At 47.8% G+C, this 2166-nt stretch overlaps 1 pseudogene; it reads left to right on the forward strand.

Annotated features, from left to right (window-relative positions):
• The first annotated feature begins 491 nt into the window (after positions 1-491).
• Positions 492-1227, forward strand: LOC109984136 (uncharacterized; annotated as a pseudogene).
• The last annotated feature ends 939 nt before the right edge of the window (positions 1228-2166 follow it).

Consider the following 2166-nt stretch of genomic DNA (forward strand, 5'->3'; position numbering starts at 1 on the left):
ACAGTCCCAAAATGTCCTCTCCGCGGGTTCCCACAGCTCATGCGAGGCGCAATATTGAGGACGCTCTGAGCGCTTTCTTGGGCTTGCTGGACGGTCAAATGCTTCAGCACATACGGGGACTGCACTGTGGCAGAGGCGTGCCGTATTGAGGAGGACATCTCATGGGATCTCTCCGTTACCGAGCTGATGAAGGCCTTCATTGCCCTGCTGTACGTGAGAGGAGCGTACAACAAGAACATCGAGTTGGAGAGCTTTTGGTCATGAGGAGTGCTGACTGGCGTTCTTCAGGGTCATGATGCAGAGGAACCATTTTAGGGAGATAATGCGCTACCTGCGCTTTGACAAAAAGGATGACAGACATGCCCATCTGTGCAGTGACAAATTTGTCTGATGTCTGAGGCGTGGGGTGGATTTGCTACAAACCTGGGGCGTCCATTACTGTGGATGAGCAACTGTTCCCCACCAAAGCACGGTGCCGCTTTACGCAGTATATGGCGAATAAGCCAGACAAATTTGGTTTAAAGTTCTGGTTAGCTGCAGATGTTGAGACCAGATACTTTTTGAATGGCTTCCCATACCTCGCCAAAGACAACACGAGACTGGCTCATCAACGTCTGGGGGAGAGTGTGGTGATGAAGCTGGTGGAGCCATACGTAGGAAAGGGAAGGAATGCAACAACAGGCAGTTTTTTCACATCCCTCACCCTGGACAAAAACCTGCTTTGGAAAAACACCAGCCTGGTCGGTACGGTCAACAAGGCCAGACGAGAGCTGCCGCCTTCAGTCCAGGAGCAGAGATGAGGAGCTGTTTACCACAAAGGTGCTCAGGCATGAGCGGGCAACCCTGACGGTTTACCAGGGGAAACCAAGAAAGAGTGTCGCACTCCTTAGCACCAAGAACCCAACTGTCTTCATTGGAAGTGATAGGAAGGGAAAGTGAGAGACTGTCACTTTCTACAACGTCTCCAAGGTAAGCTATTTTATCATTTTACTTTATCATTTCATCAGGCTACTCTATTATTATAATAATAATAATTATCATTTTTATTATCAGGTCAGGGTTGATGTGCTGGACCAGATGGCTCGTCAGTACACCGTAAAAGGGGGAACTCGAAGGTGTCCTGTTGCTGTGTTTTATAACATTCTGGACATGGCTGCGATAAACGCCCATGTCCTATTGAAGGCATGCACCTCGAACACCATTCCCAGAAGAGCCTTCATACTTTGAGCTGGCAAAGCAACTTAGAGGACAAGGCCAGTTTGATGTCGGTGCCCATGGAGCCACAGCATCCACAAGAGCTGAAAAGGAGGATTTCAAACTAATTTTGCATTTCAAGTCTGAAAAGAGGGCTTACCTATTATGCATGTTCATCAGTGTGAGCTGTGTGCCTGCATCTGGCTGGTGAGGAGTTCAATGTTCCATTCTAGTCACAGCCAGTCTCTAAGACTGATGCAAATGTTCATCAGTAAGCCTTGATCTCATCGGAGTTTTCAGCAGTTTCATGCGTGAAAAGGTTTGCTCGCAGATATATGTGCTGCCAAAAAGTGTGGACATCTTCATAGCATGCTTTTTGATGTTTGGGTAATTGTCCTTTGGGAGTTCCGCATAGAATTCAATGAGATTGTTGGGCTTGAATGCGTCTTTCAGAGCATCACAATTCTGTAACTCGGCCAACTCAAACTGATAAGCAGGCAGGGCTTCGTCAATGTCGGCAACAAAGGGGTTCTGGAAAAGACGGATTTCTTTTGAGTGAACATGTAATTCGCGGAAGTTGGAAACGGGACTGCTGGTTTCTCAGCAGAGAGTTTTTGGGTAGCAGGGAGATGGGTGAAGTTTTGCTTTTGCACCTGTCCCACAAGCAGCGCTAGTTTCACCTCAAATGATTTTATGTGGGAATACATGTCACAAACCAGCTTCCTCTTGCCTTGGAGCTGCAAGTTAAGGCCGTTTAACAGTTCTGTCACGTCTGATAAAAAAGCAATATTAATAATATTTACAGTCTATGTCCGGTCCCCGGTATCATAACGTGCCTCTCGCACACACCTGCCGAACACACACACTCACCTCGTACTCTCTCTCCTCACTCACTCCCCTCACACACACACATGCGCACTGAGCCCTGAGCCTGAGCCACTGTGTGTGTGTGGGGCAGACATTGTATCATGT

The sequence above is a fragment of the Labrus bergylta genome, chromosome 8 (assembly GCF_963930695.1).
Source record: "Labrus bergylta chromosome 8, fLabBer1.1, whole genome shotgun sequence".
NCBI lineage: Eukaryota > Metazoa > Chordata > Actinopteri > Labriformes > Labridae > Labrus > Labrus bergylta.